The sequence below is a fragment of the Suncus etruscus genome, chromosome 10 (assembly GCF_024139225.1).
Source record: "Suncus etruscus isolate mSunEtr1 chromosome 10, mSunEtr1.pri.cur, whole genome shotgun sequence".
NCBI classification, from domain to species: Eukaryota; Metazoa; Chordata; class Mammalia; order Eulipotyphla; family Soricidae; genus Suncus; species Suncus etruscus.
In genome coordinates this window covers 23,573,066-23,599,135 of record NC_064857.1, presented here as the reverse complement: position 1 = coordinate 23,599,135, position 26,070 = coordinate 23,573,066, and the positions used below count along the sequence as shown (strand labels likewise).

The window sequence follows — 26,070 nt, the reverse complement described above, 5'->3', positions numbered from 1 at the left end:
TGCCCTACCCACTGTACTATCTCTCTGGTTCCTCTTTCTACTTTTTCTTGCCAGCTATTCTGAAATGTGTCTAAGACTGTAGTCCTCTTTCTATACTGCATTTCACTGTATCACTACAGATTTTCTCAGTAGCAGGATTCATGTGCCTCATGCTGGATTCCAGCTCTCTACCCTTACTTGGTACACTATATTTCTCACAGCTCTCCTTGACCTATTGCAGAACAATGCAGAGAACAGAAACAGTTGGATAACTGATGAATTCAGGAGCAACTGTAGTATTTGGGACTCAAAAAAAAAAAAACTACTTAAAAATGAAACCTATATTTGTTGTTTCCTATAGTTGAGAGCAAAAGTTCTCAGCTAAAGCAATTGTCCTTCAGTCAGGCAAATCACCTTCTTGAAGCAAAAAAAGATAAAGTAAGCTGACAAGTTTTCACTTGGAGAAATCTGCACATTGAAGGAATTTATCAGAATTTATAAGAAGCCAACTTTATTGTACATGTGAGAAAAGACACTTAGAATCCTACTGTCTTGACGTTGTATGGGTCATAGATAAATATTCAGGAAATAGTTAATGAATATTTATTGATTCTTAGTAAAATCTTTGTAAAGTTGACTAAAAGTAATGTTCGTGAATCCTGGAAGAAACAACCTTTTACAATACATTTCTAATGGTTTAAAAAAAATTGAAAGACATGTGAAAGAGAAAGGGAAACTTCTGGCTCAGCTTGATAAGAGCCCGACTTAATGTCAATACACTGGTAAGTATACTTTAAGCTAATATTGCTTTGGCTTCTCTAAAGCAGTCCAGGGAATAAGTATTCCAGATAAAATAAGTGGTCAGCTTTTTAATGTTAATGATATTTTCTGTCACGGTGGTAATCTGTCAGACACTTCAGAGGTTACGAAAGAATTCTCAATTCACTCAAACTATATTAGTCCTCCTTATACATGCAACCCCCCTCGAATTACCTACAAAATAAATCCCCATTTGAAGAAACAAGTAGAATCTGAAGTAAGGAACAAAACCAATTAAGACGGGGTCAAAGGCTACTTCTCCCAAATCTTTTCAATCTAGAGCCATCAGAGGCTCTATCTTTGAAGTAGATAGGCTTGAAATAGCCTCCAGAACCTTCTTTTTCTTTCCTTCTTTTTTTTTAAATTAATATCTTTATTTAAACACCTGGATTACAAATATGATTGTAGTTGAGTTTCAGTCAGCCCCCTTCACCAGTGCAACATTCCCACCACCAATGCTCCAGAACCTTCTTTCAATCTGCATCTACTAAATAATGTCTCCTCAAAGACAGTCCATGTCTGAGTTTAGGGGGTGTCCAAAAAAGTAAAAATGACAAATGTAGAATACAGAATAAGGGTGAGAATTTCTTTCCCTGATGGAATTTACTATAGATTTCCTCTAATCAGTATTCATTTAAAATTCAACTATTCTCCTCAAGCAATAATGCTTTCAAAAGAGAGATCAAGACTGCCCAAATTATAGGATGAGGTGTGGTAGAGGGTGGGAGGAGGGTTGTTACAAGCAGAAGTCTTGAATTAATAAATTTTGAACAAGTAGACAATCAAGCTTTGGGTTTGCATGGCTGAACAGTTCTGGTCAAGGAGCTAATTTTAAATGATTAGCTGCTACTGTCTTTAAATAGGTTCTTAAATACAACACTTAATCATGATTTATGATTACACATACAAAATAAGGAGAGGATTGGAATATTCAGTGAATAATTCAAGTTGAAGATCATTTACACCTGAACTATCTTGATTGTGACAAAGATTGTTTTTCTATATATGAAGTTCAGTAAATCATTTGTTCTCTATTTCCTGCTAATTGGCTAAGTTTAGATCTAGACACCTTAATTATTCATTATTATTAATTAAATAATAAAACTTTTTGGATAATTTTTCATTTTTATTTTATTTGTATAATTTTGTTAGTTTCCATTATCTATAGAATTGCATTCAACAAAAATTGAGAGCTCACAATATTCTAGATATAGCAGTGATATAAAATTAAGGTATGGTTTCTGTCATAATGTAGTATCACAGATAGGAAGCATCAAAACAATATTGTAATAATTTGATAAGAAAATTGTGCTTAAAATTATTGAATTTAAATTATGTACTCACCTTACTTAAATATATGCATTTGTAGGTACCATTGCAATTTACAAAAAAAGTATAATTTGTGAAACTAAAATATATCCTATATTAGCAGTAACAATAATAGTTACTAAGATTGTATCCATTAGAATGGAGAACATCACCTTTTTCTAATATTGTTGCACTAAATTGTATTTTTATTTTTTTAATTTAAATTTAAATTATTTTTCAATTTTATTCTAATATTGTTGCAGTAAAATTTATTTTGTGAAATAACTTGTTGAGTTTCTAGCTTTAAATCTTTAGTTTTTGGTTTTTGTTTGTTTTTTTTTCAGGGGACCATATGAGACACTGGGAAATCGAGCCACAGTCCTTCCTTAGCTAGCGTTTGCAAGGTAGACACTTTACCTTTAGCGCCTCCTCACCGGCCCCTCTAGCTTTAAATCTTAATGTATCAGTCTTCAGAGATACTTTCTACAATTAAACTATTTTGTGGGTCTCATTTTATTCTAAAAAAATAGTATTTCCCATTAGTCTATTCCAATTTTAACAATCTAGAGGGGGAGGAAAGAATTAAAAATGTTGTGTCTTTGGGATAATGATATATTGATAACAAAGAGGATAAGAATTTTTTGATTTTGATGTTTGTCTCAGACTGAAAATATTTATTTAGGTCCTCTGAATGACTCATGCCCTGAATTTTTTCCTGTTAGTGACAGAATATAGATCTAGAAGTGACCTCAATTTAGGTACTATATCAAAATCAGTCATTTTGAAAAAACACTATGAGAAGAATTTGTATCCTGAATAACAAGTTTTCTTTGGAAATATTTTATGTATTATCGGAACTTGTATATTTTATATAGTAATATTTAGCACTCAACAGTCTATTTTGTAGTTGATTAAATCAGGGATACCCTTGAATAAAATAAGTTTAAACTGTAAGTCCACTTATATTTAGACTTACAGCATCTAGCATTTTATATTATATAAGAAAATGATGTAGTAACTGACAAGGCAGCATTATCTTGTCAACAGACATTATAAACTTACTTTATTAATACAATATATTACTGTTAATATATATTCCCTTATGCATTTCTTAGTATTTTTAACTAATTTAGTAAGAATACAGCAGTTTATAATATTAAAATCACCCACGTGCTCCATCTCCAACCCCAGGTGAACAAGTCTCAATCAGGGTCACGCATGAAATAACCCAAACCAGGCTGACGGTGAAACACCTGTAGTCTGGCTGTCTTCTCCCTCGTATGGAGAGCAAGCTACCTGCCAGAACTGACATTTTTATTAAGTATAGAAACCACCCAGGGGTGGAGCAGTAAGGACACTGTAAGGATAGATAACTCAGGCTATCCTGAGCCAGTCCCACTCAGACTTTCAAGTTTTAGTTTTGGGGTAAATCTAAGTTGTAAACAAACATACAAAAGAACCAGAGATGATCTTTGTTTTAGGTAAAATAAGGTATAACCTAACAATAATATATATGCATACAAAATATGTATGAAGCTATGCTTAAAGCCAACAGCAGACTATTATCAGCTGTATAACTTTACAATACTCTTCTCCGTGGATTTTTGCCCTTACCTTTTCTAGTACTGAATGTATCAACTGTACAAGGATGACCTTTGGATATTTCTATACACTTATGGCTGTATAAATGTGTTCATGCAGAATTGCATGTGTAAGTATGGAGATCCACATGTAATTCTGAATCTGAAAAAACTACTTTTCTCAATTTTTCAGTTATAATAGGTATGTTATTACTTTATTAGGTATTTCTATTGCAGTTCTAGGAATCAATCTCAGGGGTTCATACATGCAAGGCATATACTTTATTACTGTGCAACACCCCTGGAAACTATTTAATTCATGAAGTATCATGAACGCTGCAATGGTGCAGCAGTAGGGTTTGCCTTACACATGGCTGACCTAGACTGACCATGGTTTGATCCCCTGGTGTCCCATATGGTCCCCAAGCCAGGAGCAATTTCTGAGTGCACAGCCAGGAATAACCCCTGAGCTTCACCGGGTGCAGCCCAAAATTCAAAAAAAAAAGAAAAGAAAAGAAAAGAAAAAACAGTATTATTTAGTGTTGACTTTGTGAAAGATACTGTCCCTGTAGCTCAAATGGACACAAACGTGAAAGATAAATGTTATATCTTGCCCAAAGGAGAAATTTTAGACCAAACTGAACTTACAGAAATTTCTAAATCAAGGGATACTGGTGATGATGATTCTCTACAATCCCACCCCTCTCTTCCAAAACCCCCCACTCCTAAAGGATGTATACAGTAGACAAACTGAAAGAACTTTCTAGAAAAGGTAGTATCTCAAACTTGTCATCAGAGTCGAACTTGGTAAATATCAATAGCCACTCAAGAGGATTTCTTGAGCTACCTTTCTTTCTCTTATTCTGGAATATTCAGGAAAACAAAAACTCTGCTAGAGTATAGTTTTATGCTTCATCATAAATATTCTCAAAGACTCAAGGAAGTTTACAGAAATGTATTTTGGAAATGAGAAAAAACTCAAGGATATTATGACATGCTAATTTTATGAGTTGTAAATGACAACTTAAATGGTTATGAAATATACACTTTTAAATTTAGGAACAAAATCTATCCCATAATCAGCAACCATATTAATTATTCCCAGTACTTTTAAATTTATACAGGGATCATTTTAAAACATTCAGTACCCTGTTCTAATTTTAGGATGGTCACGAGTATCGGTTGCAGTGATGTTCATAGCTTTATTCTGTCTTCTGCAGAAGGTTTTTGATCATAAATTTTCGAGATTAAGATTTGGGGGACAAGAGATGGTACATCCCTTGCATGTAGTGAACCTAGGTTCAATCTCTAGCACTCTGCATGGTCTCCTAAGACCTGACAGAAGTAATCACTGGAGTGGAGAGCCAGGAGTTAACCCTGAGCACCACCAGGTGTGGCCCAAACCGCATCCCCTCAATGGTCTCCTTTGTGACCTTTAGTCTGAAATTCTCCTTTCACTTCTTTTGTTTTCTAACCTTTTCCACAATGAAGAGTTTTATTCAACTGTATATTTTTTAATTGATATTGAAACAAGTTGGCACAGGCTTAAAACATAGGCATTTGTAATTAACAGTTGGGTGCATTTCTATGTAGATTTACAATATATGCTAAATGTACACGTACTTATAAGAAGCTCAAAAGAAAACTGTTTTTTTTTCTGCTCTTCCTGGTTTTTTTTCCATTTCTAGAACTCACTGGAATTCCTTGGATCATGACTCAATCTTCTATTCCTCAAACTCCAGCAAAACAGCATCTCTGTGTTTTCTCTCTCTAGCACATTACTGTCTCCTTTCCCATTCACATAGGGATCTTCTGAATAATCCAGCTAATGGCTCTGAGTTTATCTTTCTGTCTTTTCTGTTACAAATTATTTTTTCAGGGATGTGAAAGAGTGGTTGAGCCATATCTGGGTGCCTTCAGTGCTTACTCCTGACTCTGTGCTCTGGGTTCATTCCTAGTAGTGATTAGGAGACCATATGTGGTGCTGGGGGTTGATTCAGGTTGAACTCATAAAAAACAAGAGGCCTAGCCCACTGTTCTAGCTCTTTAGTCATATCAATTACATTTTAATTAAAAATACAGCTAGTCAATAGCAATCACCATCTCAATCTTTCTGTATAGTTTGAAATATAATTTAAAAATAGAGAGGGGATTGCTGTTGGTAATTGAAAGTGTACTAAGGGGCCCGGAGAGATGGCACAGCGGCGTTTGCCTTGCAAGCAGCCGATCCAGGACCAAAGGTAGTTGGTTCGAATCCCGGTGTCCCATATGGTCCCCGTGCCTGCCAGGAGCTATTTCTGAGCAGACAGCCAGGAGTAACCCCTGAGCACCGCTGGGTGTGACCCAAAAACTAAAAAAAAAAAAAAAAAAAAAAAAAAGAAAGTGTACTAAGATTGATACCTGGACCAAATCAGGTCAACAAAGATACAGAATATGTGCCTCATTTCCGTAGTCTGCAATTATCTCTATCCTTTTAAAAACTGGTGTTTTGTGGGAATCTCATCAGCCTTGAAGGAAATAGCACACACGAACACACATATTTGTCATATTTTTTCCTAAAGAATGTTGTCAAGAATGTCACTCTCTTATTTTGAATTAGCTGATCGAGAGAAATAGTCACACAAGATCGGATGCTGAAAGGAGGTACAATGATATGCCTGATACCTTATCAGTAACATTACTGTAAACCATAACGCCAGGAAGGGGGAAGAAAGAAAAATGCTCTTGCCATAGAGGCAGGCTGGGGTGGAAGTGGACAGGAGGGTAACTGGGAACTTTGGTGGAAGGAAGTAAATATACGTGATAAGATTGGTGTTGAAACATTGTACACCTGAACCTCAATCACAAATAACACTTTTTTTAAATTCACTAAAAAAAATGGATGGTTCAATTAAAAACAAAATAAAGCAATAAAGTCAACTGATAGGCAAGCTTAATTCCATATGCAAATCTAATCCCCTTTGCCACATGAGGTAACATATTGACCTTTTCTGGGGATAATACTGATACTTTGTGGGGGGCATTATTCCATTTGGCACATTATTAAAGCAGGCTCAGAAAACTTTTATTGTGTTAACTAATTGTTTAATGATTATTGTTCGACTTTCCCCAATCATTTTCTAGGAGATACAGTGGAAGAATACAATAGAGCATAAAAAGTATTTTATTACCTTAGTCATTGTAATTAAGAGATCTAGGAAAACAAAATAGGGACAGTGTGTACTTGAACATTTGCAATACTTCTCAAATGACTATCCTTGAACCTCAAGGTCTACTTTCACCATCATGCCCATCTTTACAGGGTGTTCAGAATCTATAAAATGTGCAGTACACACCCTATATAAAGTGAAATTAAGATTCTTGAAAAAGCAGGAGAATTTCATGGTCTTATGGTGGATATCAGTTAGAATCACATGCCAGACTATTAATAAATGGAGCTTCAATCAGTAACATCTGAACAAGATGAATTGGCAAGGATATTCTTGTCATAGGAGCCTCAAAACTGAGATGCCTGGAAAGGGTACAGTGAAGTGAGCATGTAATACCATTTTACAGGATATTATATAACAAACAGGTAGTTCGTTTGTTATTTATTATGAGAATTAGTGGAGTTACAATTCTGAGTTAAACATTTGAAATTTGGTAGAGTGGTTGAGGAGATAGTGCAGAGAGCTGAGCACACTGGGAATGACTCTGAGAACCAAGCATTGAGTAGTCTTTCTGTACTATGGGCTGTGGCCCACCAGCCCCCAGATATAAGGTATATAAATTAGATCTCATCACTCTCTTTTAAGCTCTTAAATGGCTCCCCTCCAATGTCAACTCCATACCCAGTTCTATAAAGCCCATGAGATCTGTACCTCCTTTCTCTCTGACTTCATCTCCTTCATTCTCCACCTTGATTGTTGTCTGTAGTTACACAGACCTAAATTTCTTGTCACTCTTAGAATGACTTGGCTTGTCTCTATACCAACAGTTTCTTCCTGTACATCACTATGTATTGATGACTCCTTGTCATTTTCTCTTTTCTTTTCTGGGGTGGGGGGAGTAACCCTTGGTGATGTTCAGGGGGTTACTCCTGGCTCTACATTCAGGAATTACTTCTAATGGTGTTCGATCGATCATATGGGATGCAGTGGATCAAATTCTGTTTAGATGCATGCAAGGCAAAAAAAAAAAAATACTACCTGTGGTATTGTCATTTCAGATCTCCTTGTCATTTCACCCTCAGGTTAAAGTTATATCCTTGGTAAATCTTTCACCACTCACCTTCCCTAAACTATTATTTTAATTAATGGCATAGCACTTATTACTTGATGAGTTTTGTTTTTGTTGCTGTTAATGAGTCAATAGCTCCAAAAAGCAAAGAAGGCCCATTCTAGTTTATTGATGTTTCTCTTTGTTCAAAATAATGTCAGGCAGAAAAAGGGTAGCAGCAATTGTCTATGGCCAGGAAGAACAATCACCCTTATATAGACTTTAAAGCTGAACGTTTATTCCTTATCAGCTAGGGTAAAAAGTATTTTCATATTAAACTCATTTAATATGATGAGTTGCTTTAATCTTAGTTACTGCAGCCAATTGGGTTATATGCAATATATAAGGATTGAATAAGGTGGTTTATAAACATTTATTAAAACCCTTTGCACAGCTTCTTTAAGTGTTGTCATAATTTTGTGAAAGGTACTATGATTATATTTTAGGTTTTACATGTGCTTACTAATGTTGTGGACCTTATAAGTTAAAATAGATAAAAAGTCCCAGAAAACAAAAATAAAATATCTAAAAAAAATGAGATGTAAAATCATGTGATAAAGTATTCCACAAAATTAAAGGAGGAATATATCAAAGATACATTTTCTGCCCTGTGTTGAAACAGAAAATAAATTTAGTGTAATAGAAAACTTGGAGATGAAAGGTAGTTATCATTCTTAGATAGTAAACGGATGAGTGTGAATTTTTTAATAAGCAGAATAAATGTCAAGAAACATAAGTCTACTACAAAAGCAAACAGATTCTCTTCATAAATAGAAAATCCCACTGAGCCCTGGACATCTTTTTTGGTAACTTTCATACACTTCCTTTTTTTATCAGTCTTCAGATCAAAATCACACATATTTATCACCCTAAGGTCAAACCAAATTTTCTGGCTGTGCCGTAGTCCAGGACAAAATCATTAAATATCCCCAAGGGTTGATCAGCTGGCATTGCAAAGCTCATAATTTCAGAAGTGAAATGCTATTGCGGCCATTTCTTTAAGTACATTTTCTGCTTGTAAAGATGATTTTGCTTACTTGTTTGAGCAGTAATTTAATTTAATTTTTAAGCTAATGGTTGCATTATAGAGTTACAAGATGAAAGAAAAAATTCATAGACAACATTTTCATAAGAATTTTTGGGAAAAAATGATGCACAATTTGAGATCTGGAATTAGTCTGTGAAGCAACAAAGTAGAGGGGAAAGGAGATATGGAGGGAATTCTTACAGACAGGTTCAACTTGATTACTTCACAGTGACATAAATTTTAAGCAACTTCTCTGGCCTTTGGAGTCTCGGTTTCCTATTCTATAAAATGGGGTGGTTACCAACTTTTTCACAGTCTGGGGGCTCAATGAAGTAATTGTGCTAAACACATAAAATAAGCCAAATGTCTATGAAATAACTCCAGATTTTTTGAGTAACTAGTTTTCCACATTAAAAAAATTGTTCAAGGCAGCTTACATATTTGCATCCATATCTTTATACTTATTTAAGATAACTGTAAGCTTATTTAGAAAAATGTGAGAGGAGAGGAAGAGAAAAATGCATGTATTAAAGAGAGAACACAGACAGGCTAGAATGATAGTACAGTGGGGAGGACACTTGCCATTTATTCAGCAGATCTGGGTTTGATCCCCACTATCCCATAAGCCCCTTACACCCCATCATTACCAGGAGTGATTTATGAGGGAAGAGTGAGATGAGAGAAGGTAGGCTTCTACAGAGCTAAAACAGGCAAGCAAGCAAAGGTACAGAGTAAAGCAAGCAAGATAAATGTTCAAGGGAGACACAAGGTGAAGAAAGAACCCGAAGAAGCCTTATTTGACTGCCCTGTGGCCAGTGCTTCTGGAACACCCTACCAGGAGTGAAATCATTATTCTTTCTATCCAGTGATCAGGGAGGAATAGTGACAACTTAGCATTCCAGAAATCAGTGAGGTACTAGTAGTGGGACAACATAAATTTGAAAGAATCCCTAGTGACATAGTTTAAAATGACTAACCTAATACAGTTCAGGAAGAAAATGCATTTTTACTTTCTCATTTATAATTTTGGGGGGGAGGTGGCACCATAATAGGCATTGCACAGAGTTATTCTCAGTGCAGTGCTCAGGAAACCATGATATGCTAGGGACAGAACCTGGGTTCTTGCATGTAAAACATGAACACTAGCCCACTCCATTCTTGTTTTCCCTAAGTATTAACAATGTGATAGACAATAACTATGGATATATAGGTAAGGTTCCTGTCTTTCAGCATCTTCTTTTTTTGTTTGTTTTTGTTGGTTTTTTTTTTGTTTTTGGGCCACACCCAGCGATGCTCAGGGGTTACTCCTGACTGTCTGCTCAGAAATAGCTCCTGGCAGGCAAGGGGGACCATATGGGACACCGGGATTCGAACCAACCACCTTTGGTCCTGGATCGGCTGCTTGCAAGGCAAACGCCGCTGTGCTATCTCTCCGGGCCCGTCTTTCATCATCTTCTAACCCATTTCTTGCTTCAAACTATCATGGCTTCCAGGACCTAAGAGTAGAGTTAAGGGGAGGACACAATACAGGGTCACTCTTCAGGCTGAACTACGTGTTTCGTGGTCTCAATTTTTCTCTATCTTATTTGCATTGGTATTGAGGACAAGGGGGTTGTGTCAAGATTTTCATGATGGGAAAACATGCTTAGAATTCCTGATGATTCTCCAATAAAATCCTAAAATATATAGAAGAGCCACCAGTAATGAAAATGTATTTTCTGCCACAGTTGCAATTTATTTGAAAGCAACTGAACTCAAGTAGACGAAATAAATGTTTTCCTCTACTTCAGAATCTCTTCTGACAATTCTTTCTGGGATAATGGAATAGAAGCAGAAAAGTAATAAAAGAGATTTGAACTGAGGTCAGTCAGAGGTGACTCCATTACTGCCTACAGGTTTGACACACAGGTCTCCTAACTTCTCTGGGCCTCCATACTCTGTTGGAGTTGAGGATGCAGTTGTGAAGGATTAAACAAAATAATTGCACCCCCTCCTCCATTCCTCTCACTTCCCAGAGAAGAGAAGCTTAAAATTCATGAACATCAGAATTTGTGAAGTTCAACTCAAGTTTGATGCAGAGATTTCTGTGGGGACTAAGTAGGAACAGATGAGTAAATGTTTTTTAGAGTGTTATAATGGGACCAGGGAAGGGGCCTGAGATCCGTGGGATAAAGAACATCGGAATGGTAAGCTTAGATTTACTTAACTAACTTCTGTCTCTTCCTTATCATACCTCTCATTTCCTGCATTGAAGTATAGTCGTGCTGATATTAATATTGATTTTCTGTTTGCCTCTCTACTAGTTCCTTCAGCACCTTTTATGCACTGTTGCCCTGGTGCAGACATTGCTGGAAGAATGAATGTGATGACTCTTTGGTATTTATATTTGGGTAGATTGACCATCTGTGGTTACTTTGCTATGGAAAATGTTCTAGAACTGGAGAATCTGACTGTGACCCATTGAGAGATGATTAGAAAACGTGTTTCCATCTGTCTCTTCTCCCCTTTTCAAGCCTAATGAAAAATGCAGATGAACATATAATGAGGTTTTGTTTGGGTACTGAGAATTTGCATTTATCACTTCATTTCCCTTGCTGTTCATGTGCAATTTATTTATTTATTTGGGAGAGAGTGGTTTTCAATTTTGAGAGAAGCTGGGTGGAAATACGTTTGTTTTTCATGTTTGTCCTGTAAACCTATGATTTTAGTCTCAGAAAATGTCTGTTTTTAATTAGAGTGTAGGATCTCTTGTTTTAGGTATGGTGGTGGTGGTAGGGGTGTATGTAGAAAGGGTTTCAGACATGAAATGCAGCATGGTACCCGGTACTATTATCCCTCCTCTACCCGAAAAGATCAAAGTCTGTCAGATGCTGGGGAAGTCCCACAGGGAGTCTGTTCTTACTGTGCAGTGGGGCTTTCAGAAGGAATTCAGAACATTTCCTTCAGGTTACAGTGCCTAAGTAGATTTCCTGAGTTCCAAGTTAGTGTTACACAAACTGCAATTTGCAAATCCCAAATTTCATAAGAGCAGTAGCAGCAGCAGATGGCAAAAATACATTTCTAATTCACTTAAAATCTGCTCCAAGAAATGAGTTCTCCCTGTACTCTTCCTACTGTTGTTTTTCTATATGTCTTTTCTATGCCTTCTATATGAAGTAATTATAAGGAAAGAGGATGACTAAGGTTTCCACCTGCTGAGACAGAGCAATATAGTTCATGTTTCTGGTCTTCCCGAAGAATCATAGTAGAGTCTCTGTTAGTGCATTTTTTTTTTCAAAACATGAGGGATTCGTGATGGTCAGGAGATTTAAATTTAGGTCCATCCATGTATTTTAAGATGCATAGCTATGATAAAAGCAACAGTCAGCCCAAGTCAAAGACTTAAGGCATAAATTACTTCAGCCTTGGTTTTCCATGAATTTTATATGCCACAGCAACATTTTAGTACTTGATTAAAAACTACTTTTTATGATCATGATTGTTATTAGAGGTATATTAGAAAATTAAATGATGGAAAACCAATGAAGAAACCATTATTAAGTGACTATTCTTTAGGTTCTTTACTGCAGAAGACTAAAACCTCAGGGAGACAAACTTCATGAGTGATGTAAAGGAGACTATTTATTGGGTAGAACTTTCAAATAGTGCATTTCTGGGTACCAGTTAACAAGCTAGAATTGTACTGGGGTGCTCCCTCTGTTCAGCCTGTTCCTAACCAACCTCTCCTTCTGGGTAGACAGGAAATCCTGGTCCTTGGGCTTCAGAGCTAGACTTCTTTAGGGGAAGGGAAGTAGGGGAGGACTGTTTGACTTCTTGCATGTGGGTCTTCAGTAGAGGGAGTAACCCTGAGGTGTGATGACCAGTTAGATGAGAGAGGAAAGCATGTATTATCCCTGAGTGGAAGTTTTCCCTGACAAGAAGTCTTCTGCCAGAAAATTGACAACAGGGAGTCAAAGAAAGCCACTGAATAATTTCAGACAGTAGTTCGTCATGAAAAACTTCTTCCTAGTCTCAGCTAGAAATTGGGGATTTCCTACAGTGGGTGTGAAGGAGAGGCCTCTTCAAGATGTTCAGAACAAGACCTATTGTACTGGTATGTGGATTTTTTTCAAATCAAGGTTACTCCATCTCTATGGAATGAGGAGAAACTCACCATTCCATTAACTACCTAGAAGAATAAAAACTAGATGTATTACTCAGAAAAATATTTTTATCTGAAATAACATTGCTATGTGAGGAACTTCAGCTGCAGAGCAGATATCTAATTACAGAGCATTTTGTTTTTGTCTTATGAGTCACCATTTTCTCATCATGTGAGTTCCCCTTTTCTCTCCTTGATGCCCAAGGTTTCAAGTACGATATGTACCCTCCATTTTGTCTTATGGTTTTTAGAATCCAAATTGTGTAGATTTCCCAAAAGTTTATCACTATTTTTTCCCTTCTTTTATCTGTCTGGGGGTTAATTTGATTGTTTGACCAGATCAATCCAAAAAGTTATAAAGAGGGACAGAGGAAGATTTCCTTTCCTCTCCACAGTGATTATTTGAAATTGGGGAATACAAAATATGTCACCATGTCAAATTCAGACTCATATCCATATATATCCCTATACTTATACTCATTCTCATACCCACATTCATACCCATACAGCCACTAAAAATATATATATCCTGCATTTTGGTAAAGTTCCTTCTCTCTGTGTTTTTGAGAATGATTTTCTATTGTTTCAGTTCTTGGAAGACAATTTACTAAGTAGTCACAATACATTCAAAAATAATCTATGTTCTTTTCTTTTTTTGGAGGGCACATTGAGTGATGCTCAGTGGTATATAATGACCTATGTTCCAACATATAAAACTGCACAAGATAGAATATGATTGCATTTGTTTTCCATAGATAAGTTATTGTGAGGTCAATTGAGACATTGACTATTGTTATGGCTTCATGGTTATGATCTAACTCAGCTCCTTCACTTGATGGGTCAAAAACAATTATAGAAAATTCTCATGAGGCTGGCTTAAGGTAGCTTTCATAATCTCCTTTCACTAATACAGATCAGTTATAAGCAGAACACGTCCTGTGTCCTGGAGAGCTGGCATGAAAAGGCAAAATGCTTTTGGCACTGAGCAGATTCTTCTAGCTCGTGTATCTCTAACTGGAGAAACATGTGCCTTTCCTTGGAAATTAGGGCCAAAAGTCTATTTAGTGTGACCTTGATTAAGCCACCAGATAATTCTTTCATCTCTCTTTAGACCGATTGGATGGCTACTGATTAATATTTACTGAACTTTCACAATGTGCCAGATGCCACTGTGATGAAAATCATTGATTATCTGTTGAAATTGCTATCATGTGGGTTGGTTGAAAGAGTTTGGGATACTCAAAAGTCTCCAAGGCAGTTTATGAATTCATTCCATTGCAATGTCCAAGCCAATTAGCCTTCCAGGGCAGTTTAGGTTTGTGAACAGAGAACTAGAGTCAGTTGTTTCCTTCCTGAAGGAACTTTCTTTGGAAAATATATTTATTTCTAACCAGACAAAAGTAGATAATGAGACTTACACTTTCTAAACAGAAGAATGTGTTCTATCTAACTCCCTGTGGGAGAAAGCCTAGGAACAAGAGGAAAGACCACTGAAACTGAACTTTTGGCCGAGAGCCAGAAAACCCTGCCAACATTTCTGTTTGATGTGTTCTTCCTTATGGGGTCTTGAAAAATAGAACATGAGATCAAGGCACAAAAGCCCCTAGGAATCTAGAAAATGGTCAGGAACTTTGAAAGACAACAGTTCCACAGACCCTAGGAGGTAATAATTTATGGCTGGCAGAAAAGATAGATAACATAGGAGGGCAAGGTACAAAGACTTAAGAGATAAGGGAAGCACTCACAGGCTTCCTTTGAAGAACAGCACAGAAATCAGTGCATGATTGGGGAGCAAAAAAAGCAACTAAAAGGAATTAAGATGTCTATTTTATGAAGTTTGATCTACATAGTATCTTTAGATATATAAAATTTAGCAATGAAAATGATTTCTGATACAGAGAAAGTTAATTTGTGGGGTATGGGAGAAGGGAAAATAACAACCTATTATTTTATTCTAAATAAAATTATATTATTCTATTTCTTTATTCTAACTAAAAATCTATTCTTTTATTCTAAAGGAGCTTCCCAAAGACTAAGGCTCGGGGGTGGAGACTCACTTCACTTAAAGTTGCAATACTGATCTGTTTCATCAGAATGAGAAGGATACCAAGTGAAAACAGAGGAGTAAAACACAAGGAATGTATCTCTGGCAATACATTCTACCTACAATCATGAGTTAGAAATAATCTACGTACCATCTGAGAAATCAATTATAATTTCAAAATTGGCACAGAAGACATTATAATTTAGAAATAAACTGTGAAAATAGAAAACTAAATGAAATAGGAGAAAGGAAGAATAGGTGAGAGATAGAGAAGTATAAAAAGTAACAGAAAAAGGGAATTATAAAGAGGATATTACTATTGGATCTATATACATTCTTTAAAAATTATAGAGAAATTTATGTCATCATGTAAGATGAAAGAGATAATTTTCTTTAAAAAATGGCCAAAATAATGAGAAGTGTTGAGAAGCTAAATAGGTCAATAATTTTTAAATACCAAACTAGTAATCAAAAATCCAACTTTTTTTTTGACCCTTAAACTTTTCTAAGTCTAAAGTTTGTGTTGTCTAATATTAATATAGCCACTCCAGCTTATTTAAGGGTGTTGTTTGCTTGGACAATCTTCCTCCAGCCTTTGATTTTGAGTCTGTTTGTTCTGAACTATTCAGGTGTGTTTCTTGTAGGCAGTAGAAGGTTGGATTCATCTTTTTGATCCATTTTACCACTTTGTGTCTCTTAACTGGTGTATTTACTCCATTGGTATTAAGAGAGATTATTGTCATGGGATTTAATGTCATCTTTGTGTATAAATTTGGTGTGTCTGTTGGTCTGTCTTGTCTTAAAGTAGACCTTTCAGCTTTTCTTTTAAAGTTTTTCTTTTAAAGTTTTAAAGTTTTCTTTTAAAGTTTTCTTTGTAAAGTTTCTGAGCTGTTGCTTATCCACAAAGCTATGTATCCTTTCTTCAAACCTGAACATGAGTCGGGCTGTTCAGTCTTGTCACAATATCCCGTTCTGGCCTTGAGGGTTTCTTGTGACATGTCTGCTGTAAATCTTAAGGATGCTCATTTGAATGTAATTTCCCTTTTTGATCTTGTGGCTTTCAGTATTCTATCTCTATCTGTTGAATTTGTCATTGTGACTAGGATGTATTTTGGTATGCTTTTCTTAGGGTCTCTTTTAGCTGGTACTTTTCGAGCATGCATGGCCAAAATAATAAAAAGTGTCAAGAAGCTAAATAGGTCAATAATTTTTAAATACCAAACTAGTAATCAAAAGTCCAACTTTTATCCCAAAGGCAAAAAGCCAAACTTGTTTTTACATGATGCTTACCAAATATTCAAAAAAACAAATAATACCTAGGTTATATTAATTATTCCAGAGAGCATTAAAAAAACTACCCAATGAATTTCGTTAATAACTAAAATTGTAGAGCTAAAGAGATAGTATAGCAGGTAGTACATTTGACTTGAAGATAGCAGATCAGGACCTGATTCCTGGCACAGATGTCCCCGAGCCCTGCCAGGAGTGAGCCCTGAGAGCAGAGTCAATACTAAGTCCTGAGCACCACCAGCAGTGGTGCAAAAATAAATAAATAAACAAAGAACAGTAAAAAGTTCATAAAGATCCACTAAAATGTGATAAAAAGTAGAATAGAATTACAGACCAGTTTTTATACTGTCTATAGAGAGAATTTATTCAATATAGCTTAATATTTTAAAATTGAATAATCAAAATATTAATGAAATATAATAAATAGGTTAAAGCAATTTAGTATAAATCATGTGATCGTATCCATAGAAAAAGGACTAAATTCAACATTCTTTTAAAATTAATTTAGGATAAATATTACTATATTACAAATAAAAAGAAATGTCTTGAACATAATTAAAGATGTTTCTTTACCATTAATTTGAAAAGGTATTTGTACCCCTAAGTTATAGCTGCATTGTTTACAATCACTGAGAAAGAAATATGATGCTGGGACAAAACACTGTTGAGACACATAGCCCTTAACTGAATACTTATATGAGGAAGCCTTCCTGCACATCAGTACAAAGAAAACAACATCAATACAAAGAAGAAATCAGTGAAGAGACATTTGCAGTTTGGGAAACTCCCATGTCCCAAAAACACATGCGGAGAAGCTCATGATTTCTAGCAATCACAAAGACATTTGAAACAAGATGTCATTTCATTTCATTTTATCTGTACTCAGCCCAAATTAAAAAGCTTAATATTGCCAAGAAATGGAAAAAGATGCAGAGAAAAGAAAACTGCCATGGATGGTTGTAGAGAGCACCAGAATGTCCTTTGGGGTTGACTTTGGCAATAAAATAAAGAGAAAAAGGTATGGTTGTGTGACTCAAAGTTTTGTTTTCTTGTATATAAAAAGACTTGTACACATGTATGTAGAAAGAGATCAGTCAGGACAGTCACTGAATTTTGGTTGTTGATAATAAACACTACAATTTACAAAAAAAATTAAGTCTTAAGCATCGTGGTTACAAAATTGTTCATATTTATGTTTTAATCATAGACTGTCTGCCATCCTTTACTAGTGCACTTTTCCTGCCACCAGTGTCCCTGATTCCTCTCACATCCACCCCCTGCCTGTCCTCCCTCTCTCTCTCTTTCCTTGTTGACACTGTGGTTTGCACTATCATAATTAAACAGTGCCATGCATGTCACTTTGTCCCTTTTAATATCTACTTCTTGTCCAGAGTGAGAAGTTCCAACTATCATTGTCATAGTGGATTTTTCTCTACTGTAACTGCCCTCATCTGTCTTTGTGGCAGGCGTCCTACCATGAACTGGTCCTCCTGTCCCTCATCATTATTGTCTCTAGATATTATCACTAGACTGCCTTTTTATTGTTCTTATATCCCACAAATGAGTGAGATTATTCTATATCTATCCTCTCCCTTTGACTTATTGTACTCAGCATAATAATCTCCATGTCCATCCATTTATAAACAAACTTCATTACTTTATTTTTCCTTATGATTGTGTAGTATTCCATTATGTAGATGTACTACTGTTTATTTAGCTACTTATCTATTGTTGGAAACCTGGGTTGTTTACAAATTCTAACTCTAGTAAATCGTCTTTTGATGAACATAGAAGTGCAGAGGAAATTTGTATATTGTGATTTTATGTTCCTAGGGTAAAATCTGCAAGAAGAAATAGAACAAGATTCAAAAGACAATAATAGACACCACTCACTACTTCCTAGGTGGTTTGGTCTGGATTGATCCCTCTGTGGCATTCTCAGAAAGGATGAGGGTAGATTCCTCTTTCTGCATGACCACTGTAGCCCCAAGGCACACCCTACATCATCTCACAGAAATGGCTCAGTTCCACAACTGAACTAAAATAATATAAACCTTCTCAGGTGGGACCAGACTACAGCGATAAAAATTTAAGGACTATTTCTGGAATGAGGTTGTACTAAGTACTGCCACATCCTGCCACCAGAAAACCTGGCAGCCTCTGCTTATAATATGCTTCTTTCTGACAGAAAAATAGCCAAGCTTTTCTACCAAGATCCCAAAGAAAGTAATGGTTGATAATAATTTCTAGGTAGTCTGGTCCAGACTTATACTGCTACAGCATTCTCAGAAGAAATGGAGGCAAGATTCGCCTTTCTGTTTGAATCACAGTAGGCCAGCCACCCATCCTATACCTCTGACAGAAAGGGCCTAGCTTTGTGACTTGTCCTTATTATGCCTACAAATTTGTTTTAGATCTATAAGCCACGACCACTTTTACCTTAAAATTTTATAGTAGTTTCAGCCACGTAGTATCACAGGAAATCTGATGATAAAGTTGCATAGTAATCTATTAAGCTCTGTGACCTTAATCAGTAACATAGAAGCCTCAACTAGCACCAGTCGTAGCCCAGTAAATACTTAGACACTGACTTTAGTTATGGATACATATAATAATTATTTTAAATTTTATCCTTGTTGATCTAAATTTTGATAATTCCATCTTTCTTTGTTGTAACAAACAATACAAAGTAAATTTGTACCTGCAAAAAGTAGGCTACAGTGGTAGATAGGATATTGAGGAAGGGAAGATGGGGTTGGTGTTTGAACATTTAATGCTTAAAATGACTATTATGAACAACTTGGTAAGTCAAGGCATTTTAATAATAAAAGTAAGAAATAAAAATTGATGATAACTCTTATAGTGGCAGACTACAACACCTAAAAATGAGCTTTATAAAATGGCTAAATCTAAAAATAATCTATGTATTTAAAAATTCAAGAGAAAGATCATTTAGGCTTCTATGACCTCCTGAAAAAGAAGAGGAGAATGGTATCAGGGAAAGGTATACAGGAAGTTTCAATTATATTTGGACTATTTTGTTCCTTCTCTCTCTCTAAAGTTGGGAGGTGATGGGTTATGCCTGTCTTTCCCATAGATCTAAAAGAACTGATAATAAGCACATATAAAGGAAAAGCAACAAATGCTTTGCTCTTAGATGATCACAGTGAAAAGTAGCACTAAAAGCACCGAGGAAATGAAGAGCTTGAGTGTCCTTGTGGTCAGGCCAGACAGTACAGAGTAGAAATGGCAGAATGTCACACTAGCAGTCCAGTGGGCAAAGGAAGGGATATGGGATGCATATGGGAATATGGGATGCATGAGCGGAGGGAGGACAACACTGATGGTGGGAATGGCCCTGATTCATTGTCACTATGTACCTTAAATACTACTGTGAAAGATTCATAATTCACTTTGGTCACAATAAAAATTAATAACAAAGAAAAAAAAAGAAATGGTAGAATGTTCTCCCTTGAGTGGCTGGAACCTGTGAATGGCCTAAAGCAGGTGGGCGGCAACAGAAAACTGCAAGTCAAAGCACCAAAAGATGTTTCTTAGTGGCTGACACTCCTTTAAGGACTTGTTAAGTAATTTCCATATACAGTTTTCCATTTTCTTCCTAGCATAAACCTGTAAAAATGATATTTATAAAACGAAGACATTTTAAAAGAAACAGGTTAGTGCTCTGTAAACTAGCTGAAGGGATTCTTGAGAGCCTCCTGGTTCTCATTCCTGAGGCTACTGAGAGCCAGCCCTGACAGTGAGCCCAAGCTCCCACCAGTGTGTAAGAAAAGGGATTCAAAGGGGCCTAAGCGGTAGCGCAATGGAAGGGCATTTGCCTTGCATGTGGGTGTCCCAGGACGGACCTCGGTTTCATCCCTGGTGTCCCATATGGTCCCAAGCCAGGAACGATTTCTGAGCGTAGCCGGGTGTGATCCAAAAACCAAAAGAAAAAAAAAAGATTAAGATGACAAGGCTGTCAAGTGCAGAGCACCAGAACTTTACTACAGTGTGAGGGGACAGAAGGGGGTGAATGGAAAGAAAATAGCTACCTATTGAGTTGATTAATACCATGTAAAGAAAGGGCGAGTATTGCCAGGTTCAAATTCCAATTCATAGGGAGTCAGAAATAGGTTTTATTTTTAAATGTGACATTTCATGATTTTAAAATACTTCAAATAACCATTTCTTCAAATGTGTGTAAGACAAAAAATATATATAAATAAAAAACAGCAATAGTAGCAACAGCCACAATACCACCACATTAAGTGTGGCTGGCTCTTTAATGGTGTTTGGTACTGACAAAGATGTCCCTGAAACTCACAGTGAAGGTCTCAATGCTGATTCCTGTTATGCAGAAACTAAAAGTGCAAATGGTTAGATCTGTACACTTCCTTCTCTCATACACAGTTAATAAACTTAAAATCAACAATGATGTGTTTGATTAGTTTTATGAAACTAAACAGGACCACTGAATGAATCAGAAAGTGCTGTAGAGTCACCTATCCATAACCAGGACCCAATTTAACTCTGCCCCTTGGCAACTCTGATCCTCTTACTTAAATCACATGAGCAGTCCCTGAAATCAGATGGGCTTTTTAGTATTTTTATAACAGCTTATTGCAAAAGGAGAAATGGGGAATTAGGAAGGTAAAGGAAACACTGCTATTACCTTCTGAGAAAAGTCCCCACAGTGGAGAAAGCAGGGAAGAGGCAGCAAGACAGTAAGAGCACAGTGGAGGCACAGGTGTGTCCTGGGGTAAAATGATACCCTGAAAGTCCCCCAAAAGGTGAGAAGTTTATAGAACCATAAGAAGAAATTTAAGGTTTTTACAGAACTGTTCTTATGATCAGCTATAAAAGGAACTGTTCATTTCCCTGGTCTACTGAAATGATAACTGTGGGTTTTTATTTTTGGAAAAAGTACTTCCCATGTTGTAAAACTTTAATGGCCTTTGAGTGACAGGGAAGTTCCAAGTGGTTTTCACTGGCTCTTCTCTGGATGTAAGAGAAGGCACCGCAGGACCACACTCTGGATCAGAATTGGACATACATCCATCCTTCCTCGTTGTTTGGGTACTTTGTTACCAGATCCTCTAAAATTTGGACTGAGCAGAGCTCCCCTTCCACTTGGTATTGATGTTCATTAGCATGAGAATCCCTGAGAGGCTTCAAGAATTGACCTTGCATACCACTTACTGGGAATCTTGTGAAAGGCACATTCCAATTCTGTACTATCAACCTTCTTTATCAGGGTCAGAGAAGTCCAGTCTTGTTAGGATGCTGGGGGAAATGGAAGATCCCTGGTTTTGTGGTGGTGAAGGTGCGGGCAAGGCCCCAGAAGGAGAATAGGCAAATTCTTGTGTGAAAGATGACAACCTGGCCATCACCGTTCTTTAGAGAACAGCAACTCAGGGAAAGGTGAGGGGCTTGAGGAGAAAGCTTAACTCAGAAAAGTTTTAAATGATCAGATATCTATTTCCTTAAAAGGGTAGTAGGGTTGGGATGTGAGAGGAAGAAGCTGCTATGCTGTTCCAAGCCTTTTCCTTGTAGACTGTATGGAGTGAAATCAAAGCCTTGAGCACCAGGCCTCTTGGCTTCAATCACTGGCATACAGATGGTATCACAGTTGGATCCACCCTCTTGGGTTTCTGACTAGAGGTGAGCAAGGCCTCTGGTGGTAGGACAGCCACAGAGGTTTGCTCCTGGGGCCTAGTCAGAGAGATCCTCCTCCACAGTGTTATCAGTCATCCACTCAGCGGCTCCTTTCTCTGCTCTGCAGCCAAGCAACTGTTTTCTTAAAGGGCTTTGCATCCATCTCTTCTTGACTTCAAAGTTTAGCTACTGGGGCTGAAGCAATAGCACAGTGGTAGTGGTACAATGTTTGCCTTGCAACGTGGCCAACCTGGGACAAACCTGGGTTTGATCCTGGCCTCTCATATGTTCCCTTGAACCTGCCAGGAGTGATTTCTGAGTGCAGAGTTTAGCTACTGAAGGGCAGGGCTTGCCTGGCTTGCCCTGAATGAATGCACAACTCGAAAAGCCTTAGATACAGACTTGAGTGAAAACAGACTAACGGCTTTGCCCTAGGAAATGAACATCTCATACACACAAGCACATCTTCTTCCTCAGTAGTTGGAAAAGAATAAAGCCTTCGGGCCTTGTTTCAAATCACCTCCAATAACTGGAGAATGCTTCCAACTAATGTTGATCCTTCTTCAGGTTAAAATAAAATGATTTGGGAGTCTGAAATAATTTTGGAAATGGGAACTAATATATTTTTTGTCTTTTTTTCATGTGAACTATATCCTAGTTCAACTAAGTGGGGGATGAAGTTAGAGGCAAGAAATTGTCTCCAACTGACAAAAGATCAAATAACTCAGTTCATTTTAAATGGAAGCTGTAACTAAGCATGAGTCCACACTAGGCTACTAATGATTCTTTTTGCAAAGAAGAAAGCTATATAAACAGTGTTGTTTTTTTTTCTCAGAATACTGAACTTGTCAAAAACAATAAGCACCACTTGGCCTGCCATGGGAAAACAAGAGTTTTAGAAAATGGTGCCTCTAGAGAAAATTGAATCTAGGAGCAAAGGTAGATAAGTTAATAGGGAAAGCAGTAGCACTTGAGCAATAGGACTCACCTGGGTAATAAGGCTCATGGCGTAATCAGTAGCACAAGGGTAGGAGTTGCCACCTGAGTAATTGGTATCAACTGTGTGGACCGGCTAATAGATATTGATTACTGCAAACCTTATAATTAGCATCAAAAGTGCTGTGGTGACCTTCAGTGGGAAACAGAGTTATATTTTTTTCCTGAAAGGAAAGACTCAGATGGCAGGAGGGCATTTCTCTTCTCATGTGTCAGATCACGATGTACGATGTACGTCATAATCTTCCCCAGGGCTGCCATAAACACAAAACAATGGGTCATGCCTTGCTTTCTTGGCCATGTACTTATCTGCTGTCACAGACTATTGCTCACTTGTTATTCAGATGGGCACTGCCAGAGGCCCAGAGGGGCAGTAGCTAACACTGAGAATCTTAATTTTCACCAAGAACTTTCATGTATCCCTTTTAATCACAATTCCATGCCTACAGGGTGGAGGGCACAGTTTCATGAATCAATATACGTAAAGACAAACTTTGGTTAAGTGTGTGTGTGTGTGTGTGTGTGTATGAGAGAGAGAGAGAGAGAGAGAGAGCAAGAGAGACATGTGTGTATATGTTTGAATTTAAAGTTATTTGACTTGTCTTAAAGTTATGTTGAGTCAGTATCATTTTTAGTGACCCCATTAAACAACGGTCTGTCTTTTGCATTTGTTTGCCATCTTGCAATAAAAAAAAATGACTACCAAACTAGTGACAATTTTGGTTTAATTTTACATTTTTTTTTGTTTTTGGGTCACACCAGTGGATTTTAAGGTTTATAACCTGGCTCAGCACTCAGAAATCGCTCCTGGCTCAGAGGACTATAGAGGATGCCTGGGATCGAACCCACTTCTGTTCTGAGTCAGATGCATGCAAGGCAAATACCCTACCACTCTGCTACCACTCTGGTCCCTTGATTTAATTTTAAATTTTTATTTTATTTGTTTCATTTTTTATTTTTGGAGGGGCCATTCTTGGTGATGCTCAGGCTTACTCTGGCTCTGAAATTGGAGATCACTTCTGGTGGGACTCAGGGGACTAACAGGCAGTGCTATGGAATAAATAGGGTCGACTACATACAGGTAAGTGCCTTACCTATTATATTATATCCCTGGTCATCAAATTTGAATTTTCAAAGGATGAAAGTTTGAAGGAAATACAATTCTAAAGGTCCCCACTCCCTCCTTCTATAAAGTGAGGTCCGGAGATAGGTGAGTACACAAAAAAGGGTGTAGAACATGACTTTGTGATGAGCCTAGTGTGACTTTGCACTGAACAAAGTGTGGGTGGTTGAGTAACTTGCTGAGTCTGAGTGATTCAATCAATAAACAATAAGAAACTACTGTGTGTATAGGAGGCAGTAGGAATTCAAAAGAATAATACAATTTCTATTTGGAAGAGATAAAATCCTTCTCATAAGCAGATTAGAGCTGGCCCACTCAAAGAAATGAAAAAGTGATGGGTAGATTAGCTAGTAACCTTGAATATTTTAGAAGGTTCTTGCCTAAACTTCCTTTTCTTCTTGGTCATTCACTTGCTTTTTGCAAATGAGATAAGATTACATACAAGGGAAAGTCCACACTTCTAAATTTAGACTCTCTCCCTTCATACTGAGATAAAAAAAATTATGTTTGAAAAGCTATTTTCTGCTCCTTGTAGAACATTTTGTTACCATTAACCATTTTATATATCTCACTGTAATTTACTATGACAGCCATTTGCAGGACATAGTCACAGAGCTAACATAAACTATAAACAAAATCTAGTCTATTTTCCACTTTGTTTTTCCCTAGATCTAAAACTGATTAACATCTAACAGCTATCCAGGGATATATCTCCTGCACACACCACTAACTCCACCACATTAGAACTGATGGGAAAAGAATGGATCGTGGAAGAAGTACATCAAAGAGCCCAATGGGGATAGGGAGAGAGACAGAGAGACAGAGAAAAAATCAGAGAGAGATGGAGAGAGAGACAGAGGCAGAGAAGAGAGAGAAGAGAAGAGAAGAGAAGAGAAGAGAAGAGAAGAGAAGAGAAGAGAAGAGAAGAGAAGAGAAGAGAAGAGAAGAGAAGAGAAGAGAGACCGAGGCAGAGAGAGACACAGAGACAGAAACAGGCAGAGAGAAACAGAGAAAGAGAGAGAGAGAGAGAGAGGCAGAGAAGAGAAGAGAGACCGAGGCATAGAGAGACACAGAGACAGAAACAGGCAGAGAGAAACAGAGAAACAGAGAGAGAGTGAGAGAGAGACTGAGAAAAATAGAAAGAGAGACAAAGAGGGAAAGACCTTTGAAAGGGTGGTTGGAAGATGTTTGGATTAGGGCTTTTCTGACAGAGCTATTTGCCTGAGAAAGATGGCCAGTGCCCTTTCTGCTGAGAACTTCAGTCAGTTATAATCACAGCTGCACCGCTGAGATGCCAATTTAAACTCAGACACTGCCAAATGGAGCAATTTTCACAAAATGCACCACAGACGAATTCTCCAAAGACACTACTGGAACAGGCAATGGTCACAGCTTCCAAGAGGCAACAGGCGGTGGGCTGCTGACAAGCCGACAAGAGAGTTCACTGCTCTTCAACACATTGTTTATGAACATTGAAAGGACACTCTCCAAAGCAGAGAAAAGAACAAGCAGGGCTGGCCCCAGCCCCAAGAAATGACTAGATTTGTCATGATTCTACTTTAAGGAGCAATGGAATTGCCTCGATTCATTCACACAAGAATCATCAGTGAAACTCTGAAGTATAACCTGATGAAATACTCAGAGTTTAAACCTGTGGGTTTTAATTGCCAGCATGAAGAACTGTGCTAGTGACCAGATGTAAAGCTTTGACACCTATTGTTCTACTGTAGCAGATTTAAATAACTGGTCAGTGAACTGGTGCATGAAACAATGATTCCAGCTTTAAAAGTCTGCACTGATATAAACTATTTTATTTTATCTTTTACATTACAAATGTGTATCCTCTCAAGC

At 37.1% G+C, this 26,070-nt stretch overlaps 1 protein-coding gene across 1 annotated transcript in view; it reads left to right on the top strand.

Annotated features, from left to right (window-relative positions):
• KCNB2 (potassium voltage-gated channel subfamily B member 2) overlaps nucleotides 1-26,070 on the top strand; it is a 442,443-nt gene that overhangs the window by 374,030 nt on the left and 42,343 nt on the right. The gene's annotated exons all lie outside the window — the stretch shown is intronic.